The sequence below is a fragment of the Calonectris borealis genome, chromosome 4 (assembly GCF_964195595.1).
Source record: "Calonectris borealis chromosome 4, bCalBor7.hap1.2, whole genome shotgun sequence".
Lineage (NCBI taxonomy): Eukaryota > Metazoa > Chordata > Aves > Procellariiformes > Procellariidae > Calonectris > Calonectris borealis.
In genome coordinates, this window is record NC_134315.1 from 81,887,184 (window position 1) to 81,910,906 (window position 23,723).

The 23,723-nt window shown below is 59.5% G+C and overlaps 1 long non-coding RNA gene across 1 annotated transcript; it reads left to right on the forward strand.

Annotated features, from left to right (window-relative positions):
* The first annotated feature begins 401 nt into the window (after positions 1-401).
* Positions 402-1,059, forward strand: LOC142082520 (uncharacterized). The gene is made up of 2 exons (XR_012673722.1): positions 402-463; positions 707-1,059. It is a non-coding gene; the product is annotated as an uncharacterized LOC142082520 (long non-coding RNA).
* The last annotated feature ends 22,664 nt before the right edge of the window (positions 1,060-23,723 follow it).

Genomic DNA, 23,723 nt, shown 5'->3' on the forward strand with positions numbered 1-23,723 from the left:
GGGTTCAGGTCCAGCTTACGGACAGCTCCAGTTCGTTTCCAGCTCCAGTTCAAGGATGGCTCTAGCTCATTTCAGCTCTTGTTCGTTGTGGCTCCAGCTCGGTTGTTTCTGCCCCCGTTTGTTTCAGGTCCAGCTCCTGGACGGCTCCGCTTCAGTTTTGGCTCCAGCTCATTTGCGGTTCCTGTTTGTTTCTGCCCTGGGTTCAGGTCCAGCTTACGGACAGCTCCAGTTCATTTCCAGCTCCAGTTCGTTTCCACCTCCATTTCAAGGATGGCTCTGGCTCGTTTCAGCTCTTGTTCGTTGTGGCTCCAGCTTGATTGTTTCTGCCCCAGCTCGTTTGCAGCTTCAGGTCATTGTTTCTGCACCCGTTTGTTTCAGGTCCAGCTCCTGGACGGCTCCTGTTTGGTTCTGCCCTGGGTTCAGGTCCAGCTTATGGACAGCTCCAGCTCGTTTGCAGCTTCAGGTTGGTTCTTTCTGCCCCTGTTTTGTTTCAGGTCCAGCTCCTGGACGGCTCCTGTTTGTTTCTGCTCTGGGTTCAGGTCCAGCTTACGGACAGCTCCAGTTCATGGGTGGCTCTGGCTCGTTTCAGCTCCAGCTTGGTTGTTTCTGCCCCCATTTTGTTTCTGCCCCAGCTCCTGGATGGGTCCAGTTTGTTTGTGGCTCCAGCCCGTTTGCAGCTTCAGGTCATTGTTTCTCTTTGTTTCAGGTCCAGCTCGAGGACAGCTCCACTGCAGTTTTGGCTGCGGCTCGTTTTCATCTCCAGCCCGGTTTCGTCCCCAGCCCAGTTTGCTGCTCCAGCCCATCTCCAGCTCCCCCCTGTCTGCGGCTCCAGCTCGTTTCCGCCTCCAGCTCCTTTGCTGCTGCCCCAGCTCCTCCTCGGTTTCACCTCCAGCCGATTACAGCTTGTGCTTGTTAAAACGATCCTGGCTTTTGGCCAGGTCGTAAATCAATCACTGTCACGACTTGTATATGAATATGAACTGTCATAATTGTACACTGTCTAAATATGGGCTAACGAGTTTATGGTTAGTCCGGTGAATAAACAGTTGGACGCACAAAGAGGGTGTGAAAAGTGCCTTTTCGCCCAGAGACTATCTCAGACGTTTAATTCGGCCTGGTGCATGCCAGCCTCCCAGGCGTCGGGGACCAACGCGACCGGACCCCCGCCTCCGGCAGGGGTCCACGCACCCTCCCCGGACCCCCACCTCCGGTGGGGGCCCATGCATCTGCCCGCCCGCCACCCACCTCCCACCCCCCCCAGCCACGGCCACCCCAGCCCCGGGGTTTGACCCCAGAAACAGCCAACGGGGGCTGCGTTTCTGAGCCCAAACACACAGGACTCGATCCCTGCCCCAGCCCCGGAGCCCCTCGCCCGGCCCCGGGAACGCGGGACCGGGGCTCCCTTCTCGGGCCTGGCACACCCCGGCTTGCCCCGTGCTGCAGAGCCCCGGCCCCGCTTCTGAATCACCCAAACGCCCGGCTGAGCCCCGAACCCCTACGGCCCCGCGTGTGATGTCGGGACGGGCCCGGGAGCCCCGGCGGTGTCGGGCGGTGCTTGGGAACTGGCAGGGGGGACCCGCGGAGCGGGCCCGGCCCCGTGTGCCCGCGGGCGGCCCGGGCGGGGACGGGGGACGCCGGGCTCCGGCCCTCCGGGCTTTATTCCCCGGCGCCCCGAGCCCCGCGGCTACGCCGGCTCCTCCGCGGAGCCACCGGCAGCGCGGCCGCCCGGGCAGCGGCGCTCGCCCACCCGCCTCCGCCCCGACACCCCCCGGGGCCGCGGCCCCGCTCGGCCGCGGCCCCTTCCCCGCTCCACGGCCTCGCGGCCCCGGCCCCGGCCCGACGGGCCGAGCCCCAGCGCCTCACCTGGGCCCCGCCGGGGGAGCCCGGCCCGGCCGCTGCCGCCCCGGGCGGCGCCACCGGGGGAGGAACGGGAAAAGGGGGGCGACGGCGGCCGCCGGGGCTCAAATCTGCTCGGCCCCGCCCCGCGCACGCGCCCTGGGGCCCCGCCCGCTCGCCGCGCCCTGCGCACCTGTGCCCGCCCCGCCCCGCGCAGGCGCCCTGGGGCCGCGCCGCTCGCACCTGTGCCAGGCCCCGCCCCGCGCAGGCGCCATGAGGCCCCGCCCCTCGCACCTGTGCCTGGCCCCGCCCCTCGCACCTGTGCCAGGCCCCGCCCCGCGCAGGCGCGCTGAGGCCCCGCCCCTCCGCGCCCCGCCCTGCGCACGCGCCTCCTCTTCCGCCGCCAGAGCGGCGCCGGCAGCGAGCGCGGCGGACGCCGGTAGCGGGGCGGGAGCAACGGGCGGGACCCATGGCTCGGGGCGCGGGGACGGAGCTCTGGCCCGGTCCCGGGGCTTCTGCTGGGGCTGTGCGGAGCCTGGGGGTGGTGAGGCGGGGCCGGGTGGGGGCCGTGGACGGGGCCGGGCCTCGCGGGCGCGGGGGGCCGGGCCCTGCCGGTGCCGGCGGGGCAGTTCCGGCCGGTGCCCGCCTCTTCCTGGGCGGGCGGGGTGCGGGTCCCGGGGCTGGAGAACCGTGGCAGCGCTGGGGGTAGGCCCGGGCCCGGCCTCGCCCGAGCCCGGCCTCGCCGCCTCTGTCTCGCCGCCGCGGGCAGGAGGAGCCGCGCTCCGGGGCCGGGCCTCGGGCGGGGCCCGGGGCCCGGGGCCCAAGTCCGGTGCTGCTCGCTCCTGCCCGCGGCTGCTGCCTGCGCGGGTCTGGGGGTGCCCCGCTGGGGCTGCGGGCACGGCCCCGCCTCGGCCGCGGGGGGCTCTGGCGGGGCCGGGGGTTCTGCGGGGCCGCGGTCACGGAATAAAGGCGGCGCTTCGTGCAGACGCTGAATAAAGCCGGGGAAGGGCCGGCGGCGCGGGGCCCGGCCCTGGGTGCGGGGGCTCCGGCAGGCACCGTCTGCCCCGAGCCCGGCTCCTCTCCTGCCCCCCCGGGGCTGCAGGCGCTGCCCCGCGGCCAGCCTGGCCCCAGCAGAGGGCTGGGGCTCTGCTTCCAGCCCCCCAGACGCAGGACTTGGTCTCGTTTCCCAGCTCTGACACTGGCCGAGTGAGCCCGGTTTCAAGCCCTAAACACGCAGGACTTGGTCTCTGTCTCTGAGCCCTAAACCTGGCCACATGAGCCTTGTTTGAGCCCCCCCAAAACGCAGGGCTTGGTCTCTGCTTGAAGCCCCCCAAATGCAGGAGTGGGTCTGTCTGTGTGAGCCCTAAACCTGGCCACAGGGGCCTGGTCTCAAGCCCCGAAACACAGGAGATGGGCTCTGCTTCTCGGCTCTAGGAGTGGCTGAATGAGCCCGGTTTCAAGTCCTAAACACGCAGGACTTGGTCTCTGTTCCTGAGGCCAAACACAGAGGGCTGGGTCTCTGTTTGAAGCCCCCCAAATGCAGGACTGGGTCTCTCTGAGCTCTAAACTGGCCAAATGAGCCTGGTTTCAAGCCCGCAAAACGCAGGACTTAGTCTCTGTTTCAAAGCTCTGAGCCTGGTTTGGGCCCCCCCCGAAACGCAGGACTTGGTCTCTGTTTCTAAGCACTAAACCTGGCCAAATGAGCCTCATTTTGACTCCCCAAAACGCAGGACTTGGTCTCTGTTTGTGAGCCCAAACACACAGGACGTGGTCTCTGGTTGAAGACCCCCAAACGCAGGACTTAGTCTCTGTTTTGAAGCTATGAGCCTGGTTTGAGCCCCCCAAATGCAGGACTTGGTCTCTCTTTCTGAGCCCAAAAACTGGCTTAGTGACCTTGGTTTCAAGACTCCAATATGCAGGACTTGACTTAGTCTCTGTTTCTAAGCACTAAACCTGGCCAAATGAGCCTCATTTTGACTCCCCAAAACACAGGACTTGGTCTCCACTTCTGAGCCCAAGCACACAGGGCTTGGTCTGTTTGAAGCCCCCCAAATGCAGGACTGAGTTGCTCTGAACTGGCCAAATGAGCCTGGTTTCAAGCCCACAAAACACAGGACTTAGTCTCTGTTTCAAAGCTCTGAACCTAGCCACATGAGCCTGGTTTGAAGCCCCCCAAACGCAGGACTTGGTCTCCGTTTCTAAACACTAAACCTGGCCAAATGAGTCTCATTTCGAGCCCCCAAATGCAGGACTTGGTCTCTCTTGGTGAGCCCAAACACACAGGACTTGGTCTCTGGTTGAAGACCCCCAAACGCAGGACTTGGTCTCTCTGAGCCCTGAACTGGCCAAATGAGCCTGGTTTCAAGCCCAAAATAATTGCAGGACTCTTTCTGGCTTTGAGCTGCAAAACACAGGACTTGGTCTCGGTTTCTGAGCCCCAAAATTGGCCAAATGAGCCTGGTTTTAAGATTCCAAAACACAGGACTTGGTCTCCACTTCTGAGCCCTGAGTCTGGCCCAATGAGCCTCATTTTGAGCCCCCCAAACACAGGACTTGGTCTCTGTTTCTGAGCCCAAAAACTGGCTTAGTGACCTTGGTTTCCAGACTCCAATACGCAGGACTTAGTCTCTGTTTCTGAGCAGTAAGCCTGGCCACATGAGCCTCATTTGGAGTCCTAAATCTGGCCATGAGACTCTGGTTTCGAGCCCCCAAAACACAGGACTTGGTCTCTGAAGCCCCCCAAATGCAGGGCTGACTCCCTCTGAGCCCTGAACTGGCCAAATGAGCCTGGTTTCAAGCCCAGAAAACCCAGGACTTAGTTTGTGGCTTGGAGCTGCGAAACGCAGGACTGAGTCTCTGTTTCTAAGCTCTGAGCCTGGTTTCAAACCCTAAACTCCCAGGACTTGGTCTCGATTTCTGAGCCCTAGATCTGGCCACATGCGCCTTGTTTCGAGCCCCCAAAACGCAGGACTGAGTCTCTGTTTCTGAGCCCGGTTTCAAGCCCTGAACTCGCAGGACTCGGTCTCCACTTCCCAGACCTGAACACGTCTCACAGCCTCAGCGCCGTGTGCTGGCGCCCCAAACCCCGCTGGGCTCCCTGGCTGCTGGAGCCCCAAAACCAGGCCCGGGCCCGGCTCCGAGCCTGCAGCACGCGGGGCTGGGGCTCTGGTCCGGAGCCCAGAACCGGCCCAGGGAGCCGGCTGCCAGCCCCACCGCGCAGCGCTGGGGCTCTGGGCCGGAGCCGGGCCCGGGGTCCCCCAGCAGCCGCTGTCCCGGCCCGGGAACGCGGGCCTCGCCCTCTGCTCCGAGCCCGGCCCGGAGCCCCAGAGCCGGTTCCCGAGCCCCGCGGGCAGGGCCGGGCCCGGGAGCCCCGGCGGCGCTTCGGAAGGGGCCGGGGGCCCGGCGGGGTGGGGGCGCCGGGCTCGGGCCCTCCGGGCTTTATTCCCCGGCACCCCGCGCCACCGGCAGCCCCGGGACGCGCCGGCAGCCCCGGCAGAGCCGCCCGGGGCCACCGCCCCGGGGCCACCGCCCCGCCGAGCCCCGCCCACTCCTTTTATAGACATCGCGCCTGGCACCGCCCCGCCCCGCCCGCTCCCTTATAGACATCGCCCCGCCCACCGGGGCCTCCCCGGGTCCCGCCGCCCGCCCGCCCGCTCCCCGCGGCGCCGCTGCCCGCTCGTCCCCCGGCCCGGGCCGTCATCGGCGTCCCTGCAGCGCCATAAACCCCCGGTTGGCTGCGGGGGTGACGACACCCTCGCGGATGTGGCGGGGGGGGGCCCGGGAGGCCGCAGGGTCAGCAGCACCCGAGCGGGAACCTCACGGGAAATAAACCCACCGCCACCGGCAGCAGCTCACGGTGGCACCGCGGCGGGGAGGGGGTGGGGCGAGGCGGAGAGGCGCCGCTCCGGTCCCGGACGGTTTTCCCCACGTCTAGTCCCGTATAAGGGACAGGGTGGAGACTCTAAATCTCCTTTACGGCATCAGTTTTGACACTGATAGCTATAGCAAGTCTAGGATAGAATAGAGTAGAATTAGAATAGAATAGAGTAGAATTAGAATAGAATAGAGTAGAATAGACTTAGAATACAATTAGAATAGAATAGAATTAGAGAAGTTGTGACGCTTTCCTTTACCCAGTAACCAAAATGCAACCCAGGAAACAAAAGGAGGTTCCCAAGTGCCTCGTAAGGCTCAAGTCATTCCAGGCTGGTCAGGAAATAAGTGTTTTGCCATGTTAATAGTAAGGAAACCAAGAAAGCCCACCCTTTCGGTGTCAGAAATCAGCCTTTCGCATAAGCCCGGCCTTCCCACCACCGCCAGAGGCCCGCGCAGGGCAGGAGAGGCCACACCAGCCGCTGGGGTCACTGTCCCCATCCCCATTTCCACTTCTCTCTCCTTTTCCGTGCTCTTAAGGCAAAACACACGAAGCGGGGGCCGGGGGGGAAATGCCGAGCTCACAACAAAAAGCAGAACTAGTTTTTACATCGGGGAGCAGGAGGGGCCCCCCCAAACCCCAGCAGCCGGGGCTGAGCCCCGAGCAGGCTCCGGAGAGCCGCCCCCGTATGGGGAGAGCCTGAAAATCGGCCCCGAGAGGCTGCTGCTGTAATTCGTGAGGAATTCAGGCCACCACTGACCAGACGCCTCGCTTCTGCAGCGCGGGCTGCGGGTCTGCGCTACCCCCCCGCACAGGGAAAGCCCCGGCACCCCTCAAGAAAAGCTGCACCCCCGGCTGGGCTGGCGATGCCCGGGCTCCCGGGGCCAGCAGCGCATTGACCTGTCTGGGGCGGGGAGGGATTCCAGGAAACTCTTCTCCGCTATCACCGGTCCCAGAGGCCTCCGCAGAGGCGGCGGGGACCCCCAGTTCTGTGCGGCCCCGGCAGCCGCAGCCCCCACGGACCCTCCGCCGGGTGGGATCCCGAGGGGGCGAGCGGCGGCAGCCCGGCCGGTCCCCGCCTCTCCCCGGCCCCGCAGCTCCTCGGCGCGATGCCGGGGGGTCCTGGAGGAAAATCAGCGCCACGAACCCAACGGGCGTCCCGGGGGCAGCACGGAGACCTCGGGGCCCACAGGCCCACGGCGGGCACGAACGCGGGGGCCAGGGCTGCTCTCCTCCGCACGGCCAGGCTCCTCGCAGCCCCTCTCCAGGGCGGTGTGGCTGGGGCGAGCGCGCTCCCCAAAGCCGTCGCTGGGGCCCTGCCGCCCCGGGGACGGCCACAGGCTCTGGGCACCCCCGCGCCCAAGACCCGCCGGGGCTTCAGGCAGCCCCAGGGCGAGGGATCAGCAGCAAAACCCAGAGCCCGGCCGCAGCTCCCCCGCGCCCCGGGGGGCTCAGCAACCCCCAGCCCCCTCCCTGCACCCTGCACCCGCCGTCACATCCCCTTCGACCCCCCGCCCCCAGCCGAGCCCACCCCCGGTGCGGGTCCTTTCTCATCGGCCGGGCAGTGCCCACAGCTGTGGGGCTGCCCCAGCTGCTGCTGCGCGGCGCCGGAGAGCCTGGGAGCGGGCCAGGAAAAGAGAAGGAAAAAGAGACAACAAGGAAAACAGGAAAAAAGGAGTAAGGGGAAAAAGGGAAAAGGAGGAAAGAGAAAGAAGATAAAAAATGTAAAAGGAAAGAAAAAAGAAAAAGAGAAAAAAGAAAAAGAATAAAATTTAAAACCCACAAAAATAAAAAGTAGAGGTGCAAAGGAAGCGCCAGGAGCAGCAGACCCACCCGCCCACCCCATGGGCGGCCGGTGGGGGGAAAAAGCTGGTGAAGCGGCAAAACTGACCCCGCAAAGCCCCCGCCTAAAAAAAACCAACACCAAAAACAAACCCCAAGCCCCAGACACAAACCATGCCAAAAAGGGAGCAAAGCAGCAGCAAAGCCCCCGGAGCTTTTTAAACCATTAAACCCCTCGTAAACGCGCATTTCTCCCATCACCCTTCCCGTTTATATTACAGCAAAACCACCAAACCAAACCAAAACCAAAACCAAAACCCCAGGCAATTCAGCAGTGGCAGGGCGGGTTGTGTGACTACGGGGTAACCCACGGGGTGCACCCGGCCTGGGAGTCCCTGCACCCACCCCAGGCACCCCCCGGCCCCATCCCGGGGGAGAAGCCGGGACACGGCAGGGCCAGGGCAGAGCCCGGGGTCTCCGCAGACTCCGGCGCCCGAGCCCCACTGGAGTGGGGGGAGCACGGAGGGCCGGCTGGGGGCTGGGGAGGCGCAGTTAGCCGTGGGGAGAGGCTGTGTTTGTAAATAATAGTCATAAAAGTAAATGGCGCCTCATGTTGCTGTCGCCTTTCCCCCCCCAGGGGTTTGTTCCAAACCCTCCGGTTCTTGCTGCTCCTGCGGCTGGGGGCACGTGGGGCACCCCACGGCGAGCACCCAGCTCCCGCAGCATCCCCGTCCCGCACCCTCGGGGTACCCGGCCGCCCCCGAGGGATGCCCCGCTCCCCAGGGACTGGGGCTGTCCTGCCCAGCCCCAGGAAAGGGAAACGAGCCCCAGGCAGCGCGGCCCTGGGGGTGGGCTCCTTCCCCTCCCTCTCCTCTCCTCGGGGCTGGAGGTTTGTTTAAAAGGTTCTTCCGAAGCCGCCTCCCGGGGCAGCAGCGTCCCCCCAAGCCCCGGTGAAAGGCAGGTTTTGTGCTCCCCAAAACCACAGGGATCCCTCCCGCGCTGCCGAGCACACGGGGCCTGTCCGGGACAAAGGGCCTTTGGGATCCCCCGGACGTTGGGGCTGTTCTCCCCATGGCGATGGGCTGGGGGGCGAGGAGCTGCCGGCCACCGGCTCACGGCCGGGCGGGACAGGACGGGGTGTCAGGGGTTTATCAGCGGCCGGGCTGAGGGAAAGGGACTCATCTGCTCTAAATCGATGGGAACCAACTCCTCGGTCACCGGCGCGGTTCTCTCGGGCATCGTTTCGGCACGTCGCCTTGCCCCAGAGGAAGAGATTTTCCGCCCTCTTTCAGACGCAGTTCCACGGTGTGGCAGGAGCCTCTCGATCGCTGCTCTCCGGGGGTCACAGGACTGGCACAAAGGCGAAAGCAGCAGCACCCCTGCATCCCTCTCCTTTCCCCTCCTGCCTTCCAGCGCTGGCAGTGCCACCCGCACCCTCGCACCCGCTCTGAGCTCCCGTTCCCAGGGCCGGGCGCAGCTCCCTTCGTGCTGCCAGCAGGCGCTCAGCCTGCCCTGCTCCGGCTCCGGGGCAAACAGGGGCTATTTCTATGGAACACTGACGAGTCGCTGTGCTCCAGGGGCTGTTTCATAAAGGTCCTGTGCAGTGCTCAGCGAAAGCTGGGTGGAGGTTAATTCTGGCCTCAGGAAGGTTCAACCAGCTTTTATCCATTTTGTGTTATTTTAATTGCCCCATTTTTGCTCGTAGCTCTGGAGGTGGTAATACAAAGCCTTCTCTGCCAGTGAGAACAGGCACAAAGACAAGCGTGGAGCAGCCTGTGGGGTGAGGCCGGTACCTCTCACCCCTTGGGGGTTGCCTTGAAGTGGCTGGAGGAGAGTCCTGTCGTGCCGAGGGCAGACCCCGCTCCTGCAGCCTCTTGGGGCAGGGTGAGGGAGAAGGGATGCTCCTCCAGATGCTCCTCGTGTTCTCCTCTCTGTCTTGACTGGGGGCAGAGGGCTTGGGGTTTTGTGTCTGTTTTTATTATTACGAATTGCTCAGACCTGCCCATTAGCGCAGGTTTTTTGTTATCACAAAACAAACTGTTGGTGAAAGAGAAAAAGGCTGGTTTGCATTATTTCAAGGAACAGTCCTTGAAGCATCTTGGATTCTGAGATTTCTCTCTCTCCCTCACCTTGGCATTCTCCAGCTCGGAGAGTTAAGGTGCATCCCGTGGGCAGGGAGGACTGGGTGCAGCTGGTGTCCTCCTGTGTGCCTGGTGTGAAGGACCGAGCAATTATTTTCCTGCCTTGTCAACAAATAACTGTTAACTGAGGGGCTCTGTAGTTACAGCCTTTCTTCCGACAGCATTTTAAAATACGCCTTGAAAAGGAATGGGCTGGCTCCCATCTGACTGTCGGGGGAATACGCTGTTGGACACAGCAGAGGAGACCAGGACTCGCCAACACGAGTTCTGCAGTGGGACCTTCCTCCCCTGAGCACCGGCGCCTCCTCTCTTCGTTACTCAGGTTATCGCTGCCACGCTTTCTCCTCCCTCCCTGTGTCCATCGGCTGTCCCCGAGATAGCCCTTTTCCCACGTCCTCTCCAGAACTTCTGCTGCTCTTCAAGCCAGTGATCCAATCCTGCTATTTTCTTTTTGGCTTTCTAAAAACCAGGAGGGGAAAAATCACTTCTCCCTCATGCTCCTTGTCTTGTCTGGAGCCAAACCGGTCCCTTGGCCACCCAGCGATGTCTCCTTGTCAGTCTGAAGCACGGCTGGAAGCCAGTTCCCCCTCAGATCAGCAGAGCTTTGCTGGCCGAGCGATCTCTCAGCTGGGTGAAAGAAGCCACTGAAGAGAAAAACACACCCGGAGTAAACCGGGGCACCCCCCAGAGCAGCAGGACCAGCACCCCACCTCACACCCCCACCCAAACCTGTTGCTAACAAGGCACCGGCAGCGTCACCTCCGCTCCCAGCTACAGCAGAGGGAGGAACAGCCCCACCCCAGCGCCCAGCAGCCCCCCACCCCGCTCCCACAGGGCACCCCCACTCCCGGGGGCCAGAGCCCCGCAGCAGCCGCACGCTCCTGGGGCGGGGAGGAGGGAGGGGAGGCCGGAGGGACTGGAGAGCAGAGCCCAAAGCCCAGCTGCGAGCCCCGGGGCCAGAGGGCTGTCACCTGCGGCCACCGCTGCCCCGGGTGCAGGGGTGCCTGGTTTGCCCTTCAGGGTGGGTTTCTTGCGAGGCTGCATTGCAGAGCCTCCCCCTCCTGCTCCCAGGCACCCCTCGCCTGAGGACGCTTGTCACCAGGCCCGGGGACTCACCACCACCTCCGCAGATGCCACCCTCCGGCACGCACCCCGGCCATCCCAGCCGGGGGAGCAGCAGCCCAGGGCCACCCCCAAAGCACCCCGCGCTCCCCGGCACAGCGTGCAGCCCTACCGGCACAGCTTCTGCCTCCCCAAACCCAGCTCCCACCCAGACCCCAAGTGGGTAACGCTCATCCCACCAGGCCCACTGGGAGCCTTCGCCCTCCTCACAGGGCTGAGGGCTGGAGGAAGGGCATCTCGGGAGGGCCAGCGAGTGCCCCAGGCCCAACCTGATCTCCACATCCAGAGCAAGAGAAGAGGCTCCAGGGCTCCCACTTGAACTGGAGGAGGTGTCCCTGCGCTCAGGGGTTCCCGCAGCACCGCTCCGGGGGCACAGGTCACCCAGACAGCCCTTTTACCTGAACTGGGCTTCAGCGGAGAACAGAAACCTTGCCAGAGGCCAGGAGAACAAGGAGGTCCTCCAGGACCCTGTAACCAGGCTGAGCATTTGGCCCGGCTGCATCCCCTGGTGCCTTCTGCCGCCTTGGAAGTCAGCGGCAGGGCAGTGGTTGCAATGGCTCTGTAGTTTTACACACTCATTAAAAAGTCTCCAGATTAAGGTAGGTGGACAAGAATCTGAAGCCTCTCACGCAGCCGTTAACATAACAAGTCTTTCTCCTTCCTTTCCCCCAATTTCTCTGCAACCCGCACTCCCCAGTGGTAGAAGCAGGATGTTTTTAAAAATCAAGTTAAACATTTAGTTCAAATGAAGTTTTTCCCCAAGATGGCAAAGGTCACGCCTGGGATGTAAATGGCCTTTCATTTTGCAAAAGGCAAAACAGAAATACCCAGACCCTCCCACGTGAACCAACCCTGCCTCACAGGGTGCGCTTTAAAGAGAACCTGCTCCAGCCTTACTCTATCAGCCAGAGGGGGTGAAAAAAAAAACCATTAAGCCCCACACTGCCACTAACTCAGGGGATGCAGACAGAGCACAACAGAACTGGAAGACAAACAGACTGAAACCTAATGACAGCTGGAAACCAGAGCCCCCCCCCGCATGCAGAGCCCCCCAGCACCCAAGCAGGAGCCAAAGGCAGAACAAGAACACCACCCCAATAAAAGCAGAAAATAAGGACAGCCACAGAAGAGCAAGACTAACACAAAACAAGAGGCCCCACAACACAGCCACCACCAGAGTGAGACACAAGCCCCCTGGCCCCAGCTTAAATGCAGAGCTGGGGCCAATGGGGCCGGGCGTGGGGGTGGTGGGGCTCAGGTGAGGCCGTCAGGGTGATGGGGACCTGCTGGGGCCTCTGGATGCCTCCATCAGCAGCCGAAACCAAGCAGCTCCGACATCTCCGCTGCCACCTCCAGTGCGGCTTCCCAGCGGGGCTGCCAGCACCCTTCGGAGGGAAGGGGGGGGCAGGAACAGCACCTCAGTCTGGGACGCGTCAAAGTGCCTTCTCGGCGGTGACGCACGGTGAGGGCAAGCAGGGAGAAGCGTGTGTGTGGCACACGGGCTGTTAGCAGAGTCACCCTACACACCGCGGTCTTGTGATCCGTATCCTGGGATCCACTGCGTGGGGAGTGCCGTCCTTTTTTTTCTCGTGAGAGCAGGGAAACGATTGATGGGCACAGACTGTGAATGAATCTTTACTACTTGATTTGCCCACTGTCCTCCGAATCCATCAACAACAGCTGAAATTAGAAAGACTGTCCTGGTTCCAGCTGGGACAGGGTTAACTTTCTTCCCAGTAGCCTGGGGGGTGTGCTGTGTTTTGGGTTCGGTGTGAAAGGAGCGTTGATGGCCCATTGATGCTTTGGCTGTTGCTGGGTGATGCTTGCACCGGGAGGGGGGAGCACAGCCGGGGTGGTGGGCCCAGCTGGCCAATGGGGTATTCTATACCATGTGACATCATGCTCAGTATAAAAACCAGGTGTGTGGGGGGGCTCGCCCCCCGTTCGTGACACGCGGTCGGCGGTCGGTGAGCGGTTCTGTTGTGCATTGCCTGCTTTGTGTATTCTGTTATTGTTGTTGTTCTCACTGTTATTGTTACTGTCCTACTTAGTTTTATTTCAATTATTAAACTGTTTTTATCTCAACCCGGGAGCTTTCCTACTTGTGCCCTCCCAATTCTCTCCCCCATCCCACCGGGGGGGGGGGGTGATCGAGCGGCTGCGTGGCGTTTATTTTTGCTGGCTGGGGTTAAACCACGACAGTCCTTTTTTGGCGCCCAACGTGGGGCACGAAGGGTTGAGATAACGACAGATTATTTAGAACATATTAAGGAATTTATATCTGGTGACATATTCGTTTGTTCTGCACCATGCTCTTGTTTTTACTGTACCTGTTAAAAATTGGAGTTGGGTTTTGTAGTCTGTTGTGCTCTGCCGTGATTAATGATGTTTTGCCTGGGAGATTTGTTACTAAAACGCTGGCATTGGGGGTTATTTGGTATTTGGGATTCGTAATGAAGCCGTTTCTGCATTTCGGGTACCACCTCATGGAGACCATTAGCAATTATACCTTTTCCTCCGAGAGATTTTTTATGGAGGAAATAGAGAATGGCACCCTCGCTACCTTCATCTCCTTTGTTAAAATAACTTGCCAGTACCTTGAACATCCCTGGGTAGTTAAGATATATCTCTTGGTACTCCTTGGGAATATTGTTGCGGTTTTATCCAAGGTTAGTAAGCAATTTAAGAATGTCATCCAGAGATCTGCCCCAAGGTTGGATAGCTATGAGTGGCAGGGCGAGTGGGATAGCATGGGCAAATGCCTAGGGCGATGGGCACCCCCAGTGTTCTGGAACTTTACCCCTGAACAAGTGAAGAACCCTGAAAAATTAGTAGAATATTTGGAAGAAGTGTGCTGTCACCCTGGCCATTCCAGGGAGACGCAAATCACTGCAATGTGCTGGGGCCTGGCCCACGCCTACCGAGCCCTATTTAACACCACTCAGAACCCCCAAGGGGAAGGAAACGTCCCTGCAGCTGATGACAAAGCAACAGGCCCTGCGGCTACCCCACCCCCCATGGCAAGCACAGCGGCTCCCTCACCCCCCAGGGCAGGCACAGCAGCTACTCCGCCCCCTGCGACAGAGAACCAACCCACACCGGTATCAGTCGCCCCTATACAAAAAAGAAAATGCACAAGAAAATCAGCTCGTCTAGTAAGGGATGAAGATGAACCAGGGCCATCACGAGAACAGGAGGAGGAGGAGGCAGAACCCGTGAATGAGATGGTGACCACCCGATCCCTATCCCTGGGTGAGCTGCGAGATATGCGAAAAGACTTCAGCCGTCGTCCAGGGGAGCACATTGTCACCTGGCTGCTCCGATGCTGGGATAACGGGGCCAGTAGCCTGGAATTAGAGGGTAGGGAAGCCAAGCAGCTGGGATCCCTTTCTAGGGAAGGGGGCATTGACAAAGCAATTGGACAAGGGGCACAAGTCCTCAGCCTCTGGAGGCGACTCCTGTCAGGTGTGAAGGAAAGGTATCCCTTCAAGGAAGATGTTATATGCCACCCAGGCAAGTGGACCACCATGGAGAGAGGTATCCAGTACCTGAGAGAATTAGCCGTGCTGGAAGTGATTTATGATGACCTGAACAACGAGCAGTTATCCAAAGACCCAGATGAGGTCAAATGCACCCGACCCATGTGGCGGAAGTTTGTACGGAGCGCACCAGCGTCACATGCAAACTCATTGGCAGTAATGACCTGGAGAGATGGAGAGGAACAAACAGTGGATGAACTGGCTGGCCAACTCCGGCAATATGAAGAAAGTCTCTCTTCCTCCCTACGGGCCTGTGTCTCTGCTGTGGAGAAACTGTCTCAGGAGGTCCAGCAACTCAAAGAGGATATGTCCTGCTTCCCCCCTGCACGGGCCAGTGTCTCAGCCATTAGGAGCAAACGTCCCTCTGCTCAAGAGAGGAGACATCGTGGGTACACACCCCGGGGCACCCTGTGGTTTTACCTGCGTGACCACGGAGAGGACATGAGGAAGTGGGATGGAAAACCTACCTCAGTCCTACAGGCACGGGTACATGAGTTGCAAGGGAAAACAACCACAAAAGGGGGTTCTTCCAGGAAAACCGCTGCTCCGGTCTCCAGTGAGTTCCCCAGACAGAGTAGAAGGGCTGATTCCACTTCCGACCTTAACAAAGGGACTTCTGACTCATACTTACAAGAAGTAGATAGCGAATATGATGACCAGGACTAGAGGGGCCCTGCCTCCAGCCAGGTGGAGGAAAGGGACAACCGGGTTTACTGGACTGTGTGGATTCGATGGCCTGGCACATCAGATCCACAAGAATACAAGGCTCTCGTAGACACCGGTGCGCAGTGTACCCTGATGCCATCAGGCTATAAAGGGGCAGAACCCATTTGTATTTCTGGAGTGACAGGGGGATCCCAAGAGTTAACTGTGTTGGAGGCGGAAGTGAGCCTAACCGGGAAGGAGTGGCAGAAGCACCCCATCGTGACTGGCCCAGAAGCTCCGTGCATCCTTGGCATAGACTACCTCAGGAGAGGGTATTTCAAGGACCCAAAAGGGTATCGGTGGGCTTTTGGTATAGCTGCCCTGGAGACGGAGGAAATTAAACAGCTGTCCACCTTGCCCGGTCTTTCAGAGGATCCTTCTGTTGTGGGGTTGTTAAAGGTCCAAGAACAACAGGTGCCGATCGCTACCACAACAGTGCACCGGCGGCAATACCGCACCAACCGAGACTCCTTGATCCCCATCCATGAGCTGATTCGTCGACTGGAGAGCCAAGGAGTGATCAGCAAGACTCGCTCACCCTTTAACAGTCCCATATGGCCAGTGCGAAAGTCCAATGGAGAGTGGAGACTAACAGTAGACTATCGTGGCCTGAACGAAGTGACGCCACCACTGAGTGCTGCCGTGCCGGACATGCTGGAACATCAATACGAACTGGAGTCAAAGGCAGCCAAGTGGTACGCCACCATTGATATCGCTAATGCCTTCTTCTCCATCCCTTTGGCGGCAGAGTGCAGGCCACAGTTTGCTTTCACTTGGAGGGGTGTCCAGTACACCTGGAACCGACTGCCCCAGGGGTGGAAACACAGCCCTACCATTTGCCGTGGACTGATCCACACCGCACTGGAACAGGGTGAGGCTCCAGAACACCTGCAATACATTGATGACATCATCGTGTGGGGCAACACAGCAGAGGAAGTTTTCAAGAAAGGGGAGAGAATAGTCCAAATCCTTTTGAAGGCCGGCTTTGCAATAAAACGAAGTAAGGTCAAGGGACCTGCACAGGAGATCCAGTTTTTAGGAATAAAATGGCAAGATGGACGTCGTCAGATCCCAACAGATGTGATCAATAAAATAACAGCCATGTCTCCACCAACTAACAAAAAGGAAACGCAAGCTTTCTTAGGCGTTGTAGGCTTTTGGAGAATGCATATTCCAAATTACAGTCAGATCGTAAGCCCTCTCTATCACGTGACCAGGAAGAAGAACGACTTCAGATGGGGCCCTGAGCAACGACAAGCATTTGAGCAAATTAAACAGGAGATAGTTCAGGCAGTAGCCCTTGGGCCAGTCCGGGCAGGACAAGATGTGAAGAATGTGCTCTACACCGCAGCCGGGGAGAATGGCCCTACCTGGAGCCTCTGGCAGAAAGCACCAGGGGAGACTCGAGGTCGACCCTTAGGGTTCTGGAGTCGGGGATACAGAGGATCCGAGGCCCGCTACACTCCAACTGAGAAGGAGATATTGGCAGCATATGAAGGGGTTCAAGCTGCTTCGGAAGTGGTTGGCACTGAAGCACAGCTCCTCCTGGCACCCCGACTGCCGGTGCTGGGCTGGATGTTCAAAGGGAGCGTCCCCTCTACACATCATGCAACTGATGCTACGTGAAGTAAGTGGGTCGCGCTGATCACACAACGGGCCCGAATAGGAAACCCCAGTCGCCCAGGAATCTTGGAGGTGATCACGAACTGGCCAGAAGGCAAAGATTTTGGAATATCCCCAGAGGAGGAGGTGATGCGTGCTGAAGAGGCCCCACCATATAACAAACTACCAGAAAACGAGAAGCAATATGCCCTGTTCACGGATGGGTCCTGTCGCCTTGTGGGAAAACATCGGAGATGGAAGGCTGCTGTATGGAGTCCTATACGCCAAGTTGCAGAAACTGCTGAAGGAGAAGGTGAATCGAGCCAGTTTACAGAGGTGAAAGCCATCCAGCTGGCCTTGGGCATTGCCGAACGAGGAAAATGGCCAGTACTTTATCTCTATACTGACTCATGGATGGTGGCAAATGCCCTGTGGGGGTGGTTGCAGCAGTGGAAGCAGAACAACTGGCAGCGCAGAGGTAAACCCATCTGGGCTGCCGCATTGTGGCAAGATATTGCTGCCCAGGTAGAGAACCTGACTGTAAAAGTACGACACGTAGATGCTCACGTACCCAAGAGTCGGGCCAGTGAAGAGCACCAAAACAACCAGCAGGTGGATCAGGCTGCCAAGATCGAAGTAGCTCAGGTAGATCTGGACTGGCAACATAAAGGTGAATTATTTATAGCTCGGTGGGCCCACGACACTTCAGGCCACCAAGGGAGAGATGCAACATATAGATGGGCTCGTGATCGAGGGGTGGACTTAACCATGGACACTATTGCACAGGTTATCCACGAATGTGAAACATGCGCTGCAATCAAGCAAGCCAAACGAGTAAAGCCTCTTTGGTATGGAGGACGATGGTTGAAGTATAAATATGGGGAGGCTTGGCAGATTGATTATATCACGCTCCCACAAACCCGACAGGGCAAGCACTATGTGCTCACCATGGTGGAAGTAACCACAGGATGGCTGGAAACATACCCTGTGCCCCATGCCACTGCCCGGAACACCATCCTGGGCCTTGAAAAGCAAATTCTGTGGCGACATGGCACCCCAGAAAGAATTGAGTCAGACAACAGGACTCACTTCCGAAACGCCCTCATAGACACCTGGGCCAAAGAGCACGGCATTGAGTGGGTCTATCACATCCCCTACCATGCACCAGCCTCCGGGAAAATCGAACGATACAACGGGCTGCTAAAGACAACACTGAGGGCAATGGGTGGTGGGACATTCAAGCATTGGGATACACATTTAGCAAAGGCCACCTGGTTAGTGAACACTAGGGGATCTGTCACTCGAGCTGGCCCTGCCCAATCCAAACCCTTACGTGCTGTAGAGGGGGATAAAGTCCCTGTCGTGCATATGAGAAATATGCTGGGGAAGACAGTCTGGGTTGCTCCTGCCTCTGGCAAGGGAAAACCCATCCGTGGGATTGCTTTTGCTCAGGGACCTGGGTGCACTTGGTGGGTGATGAGAAAGGATGGGGAAGTCCGGTGTGTACCTCAGGGGGATTTAATTTTGGGTGAAAATAGCCAATGAACTGAATTGTACGATGTTAGTTATTACATAGTACTGTATGTCATCACTTTTATGGTTACCATATGCCATATTAACAGTATTACAGTAAGAATCACCCAGATTAATTTAGGATGAACGCCGATGAAACTGAGCAAGGTGCAACAATGATAGAACCAGACGAGCGCCCAGAACTGGCCTCCGCATGCAAGAGCCCGACACCACACACCATCTCTCCTGCCCTGCAAGACTGTTACGACAGATGGAACCCGAAGTCATGGACTAAATGAACTCAACGGACGTTTTAGAGGGATGGCCCATGGACTAAGGGAATGATATCTCTGTGTGCGTATATATCAAAAGGCAGGGAAAAGGAGCGGTGACTAATTGGAATGTATGGGAAAATGTGAGACCTGGGCATGATGTAGATGGTATAGAATAAGGGGTGGATATTGTCCTGGTTCCAGCTGGGACAGGGTTAACTTTCTTCCCAGTAGCCTGGGGGGTGTGCTGTGTTTTGGGTTCGGTGTGAAAGGAGCGTTGATGGCCCATTGATGCTTTGGCTGTTGCTGGGTGATGCTTGCACCGGGAGGGGGGAGCACAGCCGGGGTGGTGGACCCAGCTGGCCAATGGGGTATTCTATACCATGTGACATCATGCTCAGTATAAAAACCAGGTGTGTGGGGGGGCTCGCCCCCCGTTCGTGACACGCGGTCGGCGGTCGGTGAGCGGTTCTGTTGTGCATTGCCTGCTTTGTGTATTCTGTTATTGTTGTTGTTCTCACTGTTATTATTACTGTTCTACTTAGTTTTATTTCAATTATTAAACTGTTTTTATCTCAACCCGGGAGCTTTCCTACTTGTGCCCTCCCAATTCTCTCCCCCATCCCACCGGGGGGGGGGGTGATCGAGCGGCTGCGTGGCGTTTATTTTTGCTGGCTGGGGTTAAACCACGACAAAGACCCATCTAAAACAATAAATGTGGGGACAGGCAGGCAAGGGAGAAACATTTTCAGCTCTTCCAGGTCCCAGACCCATCCCAGCAGGTGAAGCCCAAGTACCGGGCTGTCACGATTTGCGGCCAGCAGCACGGGTGGCCGGAGCAGAAGCGAGGAGGTCTCGACGGATGCTGCGCGGGATGGGAGCATCAATCCCACGCTGAGATTAGGCATGTGTATTTTGTTAGACGCCTCCGAATACATCGTGAGGCTTGTAACCGTCCCGTCTGGCCTGACGAAGAAAAAAAATCGTCTGAAATTGGAACACCTCACTCCAAGGCAGCCTTTTCTGCCAGGAGAAAACAGAAATGTCCCTGTTCAGCGGGAAGTGCCGGTTCTGTGGGTGTGCGTACGCTGAGAGGTGCCGCTGCCTGGGTGCGGGAGCCTGCAGCCAGCAGAGCGGGACTCGGGTTTGTGTCCCGGGTGAGCGGCTCACGGAGGTGACGGTGGGAATATCGGCTTTCTTTTCCTCAGAACGGCTCACAAAGCGTCGATCACAAAGTGCCTGTCTTGTGGTCGAATCTCTTCTCCTCCTTTGAAAGTCCTTCAGCTGTCAGAGGGGAAGTTGCTGTGCAGGAGATGAACTATGCTCGGGCGTGCGGTTATCGACTTGGTTTTGTTCTCGCGGGTCCTGAAGCAGCCCGTGACACTGCTGTGGCTGGGATGTCGCTGCCGACGCTCGCGATGGCCTCGGAGGACAACGACCCCCTCTCCTCCGCACACCGGAGCAGTCGTTCCCAAAATACCTCCGGCGCAGGGCGAGTGCTTTTGTTGGCCGCGGTTTGTGTCGCAGCGGTGATTTCTGGCTGTTAAGCCTGGGAGCTCGTCGGTAAGAAACACCGGGGAAGAAGGAAGCGCTGGGTTTATTAACCCAAGGAACGTACGAGCCAGCTGGTAACTCGGTGGGATCTTAGGACAGCACGACATGAAGTGGAGGTGGTGGTTTCGGAAGTTCCCCGGAGGACTGGAAAGCCTTCACCTGGAATAGTCGGTGTTAGTCACAGCCCACACGTTGCGGAAAGGTTAATTTAAAACAAACTCGGGGAGATGCTGCTGAAGGACTGGAAGAGGAGCCCTTTGCGGGAGAGAAACTGCAAAGATCTCCCCGCTGTGTGGCCCGTACAGCACGTGCTGAGGCAGGATCTCATTTTTCGCCGTTCTTGAATCTCAGAAGTAAAGACCAGGAAACAAAACCAACGCGTTCAGCTACAAGAGAGCATTGAAAGGCACCTATTGGGTATCAGCTGGCCACGAGCAAATTTAGGTGGGAAATTAGAAAGCTTTTTTATAGGGAAAAGCATAAGCAAAAGGTACCCCCAAATATTTTTCATACGGGATTTTTTCAGCTTGAAAGCAATGCTCCCTGGCGAATTCTGAACTCCCAGTGCAGCCAGTGAGACCCCTGGGCAGCCACCCTGACGTGGGGACACTCGCCGGGTGCGGGCAAATAGGCTCCGACCTGTGCAGGCAAGAAAAGAGCGAACGCTGGGAAAGGTTTCTGGAATGGCATTTCAAAACCTAAACCGGCCAGCTTTTACACTTCACGCTCTCCTTCCTCCCGGTGTGGCACGACTGCCCTTTCTCTCCGTCTTTCATTAGATGAGAATTTAAAAGGAAACTGGTTTTGGCTACGGTAATTTTCTATAGCCATGACAATAGCTGGAACTGGAGATTTATTTTGAGCCGGGTGGGTTGCTCAGGGTCGGGAGGAAAATGGGCCTGGGATGACTTTGTTGGTGTCTGGGGAGCGCGGACGTTTTTAGGGGGGGAAGAAATGAGGGAAGCGTTACTTCTAGAAACCGAGTTCAGCAGCTTAGGCGGGCTCAGCCGTGCAGACACCCGTGCGTTTGGGATGTAGATGTAGCGCGGCTGCAGAACAGCGGAGGAGTTTGATCTGAGACGCTCGAGACCTTCGGCATTTGGCTTCATTGCCCAGATGTGATGCTGGACAGCCTTGAAAACCGCATTTCAGCTACAGGGAGACGACATCAGAGGTGCGGGTGAGTCCTGGGTGCTTCTAAGCACCTTTCTAAGCACAGCATCTTAAAAACCAGCTGGGCTTCACTCTGAACAGGCGAGGGAGGACGGCTGTTGCTGGAAATGCGGCTGGAACGGCTTCTAGGCATCCACCCATTCCTGCCTTAATTTCTCACTAGGGAAGATGTTTTCCTGACTTACTGTGGCTCAGAAGGGAGCGACCACGTGCAAAGCTGAACCTTGCTACAACGGCAAACCTGGCTGTTGGGCTCATGTCTGTGCTTAACCTCACTGGCGGCGCCTGGAGCCGGCCATGCCGGGAGGCCCGTCGTCCGGCGGGACCCGGGCCGAAGCTCCTCGCCGCTCGCCCGTCGAGAGGTGCCGAGCCGTTTCGGCGGGGGTTTCCTCCCCACGCTGGAGGGGAACGTTGAACAGGCGCCCGCTGTACGTTCAGGTACAGGCAGCTCTGTCCGCCCGTGTGCGAACTAAGGGTAAGCGTGACTTGTAATTGAGTCAGCGGGGCTGTGGCAGGCGCTGCTGGCGCGCGCTCCGGGGCTGTCAATGACCACTAACGAGGATCGCTGCTCGGGCCCTGCCGAGCCCCGGCCCGCGCTACAGACGCGGAGCCCCGCGGGAGGCCCCGCAGAGACGGGGCCGCGGGGCCGGGGCGGGGCTGCGGGCGGGGGCGCTCTTCCTCCGCTAGGCGGCGCCACCGCGGGGGACTGCTCCCGCCCCGCCGCGCTACTGGCTGTTGCCCGGAGGCGCCGGCACCGCTGATTGGTCGGCGCGGGTCGGGCCGCCCCCGCCCGGCAGGTGCGCGCTGATCGCCGAGGCTTCAACAAGCCCCGGGGCGCAGTACCGCACGCCGCCGCCAGGGGGCGCCTCTGCGGCGGGAGCAGCGCGCGGGACGGGGCGGCGGGAGCGGGAGCGGGAGCGGGAGCAGGTACCGGCGGGGCCGGGGGGTCCCGGCGGGCGAGGGCGTCCGTGGGTGGGGAGGGGGGTCCCTGAGCGCCGAGGGGGGTCCGTGGCTGGGGAGGGGGGTCCCAGCGTGGTGGGGGGGGTCCCGGCGGGCGGGACGGGGTTCCTGACTGGCGGGGGGGGTCCCGACTGGCGGGGGGGGGTCCCGGCGGGCGAAGTCCCTGACTGGGGGGGGGAAGGTCCCTTCCGTGCCCGGGCCGGGGGGTCCCGCCGTACCCCTGGCGAACCCTGGGCCCGGGGGGGTGGTTGGGCCCGGCCGCGGCTTGGGCAGGGGGTGTCCGGGCCCGGGCGGGGTGTGAGGGGGTGCCCGGGGTTGGGGGTGTTGGGCCCCCTCGGGTTGGGGCGTGGGGGGGCGTTGGGGCCGTACTGCATTTTTGGGGGGTCGGTGGCAACTCGTGCCTGGGTTTGTCCACCATGTCCTCTGGTTCTCAGCTTCAGGTGTCGGCAGTTACTCTGAAGAATGGGTTTTGTTTCTTCCTTCAGAAACCCCAGAGCTGCAGCTGGTTCCCAGCAGGGCCGGGGCTGGGGGGGATCCCGTCCCCTGGGCTGCTGGGGGCAGCAGGGCTGGGACCAGAACTGCTGCAGCGGTTCTTCAGGTCACCCAAACAAGAACAGCCTTTTGTAGGAGTTTTGGGTGAGCTCAAGGGTGTAATTAAATGCATTTTTGTTTCCTTTTGGTTAACGCAGTTTATCAGCTGATGTGTTTAAGCGGCTGTTCACCAGTCCCCTGTGTGTGCTTGCTAGCCACGGGTTACGGTTCAGATAAAAGTTTTGACGTTGCACAGCAGTTGTTGTATTTGTGCATTAATTTTTACCACGCTTTTCCTTCCTCCACAGAAAACGGAGTTTTATTTTTCCCCGTCCCTCTCCGAGCCCTTCCCGTCCGTGTGCCTGACCCCGCCGTCTCTCAGCCGCCGGGTTTTTGCCAGGAGCCCACAAGTGACCGTGGACGGACATGGCTCTGGCTGCCGGCCACGATGTTTCCCGGCTGCGGGAGCTGCCGTGGCTGTGCTGCCTGCGCTGCCTGCGCTCTGGCAGCTCCGCGGGGCTCTGCGGCGTGCCCGGCACGAGGGCCACTCGCTCACAGGGCCGCCGGCGTGAGGACAGCCACGTCTCGAGGGAACCGGCTGACACCATGGCTGCTCCCACCTCTGGTGAGTGGGGACTTTGCTCGGGGTGCGGGAGAGAGCAGTGGGGCTCCAGGCATCTGGGGCCACTCGCTCTGAGGGGCCTCGGGGGCGGCTCCAGGCAGCGGCGTGTGCTGTGCGTGCCCCCTGCCTGGGGTGTGTTAAGAAAATGCCCTTCCCTAACGACGACATCAGTCGGTCTGTATCGTACGAAAGCGTATTAACTTTGCTCATCTGTACTAGTTCCCGCTCTACACCGAACGTGATGAGGTGGTGGAGCTTTACTGGAGACGTGGGTAGTGTTCACGCTGAAGTAAAACACACTAATGGACAGCCGGCCCTGGACATAAGGACTTTGCTTGGTGGAAGCTGAGAGCTGTCCCTGAAGGATAAAGGACGCCCCCGACATCCGAGGTGACGCCGGCATCCCAGCCCCTCTGACGCGGCTTTGAACCCTCCCGGCGTCGGCTGGCGTCACGGAGAAGTGACCCTGGCAAGACGGACTCCAGGGCTGCCTGGATC